We start from the raw sequence: 649 nt of genomic DNA, 5'->3' as shown, positions 1-649 counted from the left end.
ATCATCATCATCATCATCATTATTAGTAAGTTATCACCATTGTTGCTATTATTGTTGTGAAAATCGTTATTATTATCATGCATACTTGCAACATTCCTGTCATTTTTCTTTTGAATCATAAGACTTTTTGATGTACAAACGAAATGGCACATCTTATAAATTTCTTCATTTTTACCTCTGCTTTTCGCCAGCAATCTCCCAAAGAAACTCATATTCCTTTGCAACCGGTGCGTAAGCGATATGCAACATCTTGCAACGCAGACGCACCCGGCAATTTGCAAATATTATTCATGTATACAGCATTCGACGATATTAATTTTTATGCTGCATGATCCATATTTCTGGGATATCGAATGACATGCAAGTCTGTAAGGTAGATGGCAGCAAAATGCAATAGTTTATTTCAGTAAATTTAAAGAATAGATTTGTCTAGTGATTTTTTAATAATACATATGCAGTAAGAATCACTGGGATAGAACGGGAGAGATAGATTGATAGATGGAAAGAGAGGGAGAGAGAGAGATAGAGAGAGAGAGAGAGAGAGAGAGAGAGAGAGAGAGAGAGAGAGAGAGAGAGAGAGAGAAAGGGGAGAGGGAGGGAGAAAGGGAGAAAGAGAGAGAGAAAGAGAGATAGAAAGAGACAGAGACAG

This window comes from Penaeus chinensis, chromosome 2 (genome assembly GCF_019202785.1).
Source record: "Penaeus chinensis breed Huanghai No. 1 chromosome 2, ASM1920278v2, whole genome shotgun sequence".
NCBI lineage: Eukaryota > Metazoa > Arthropoda > Malacostraca > Decapoda > Penaeidae > Penaeus > Penaeus chinensis.
Note: the sequence above shows the minus strand (reverse complement) of the source record.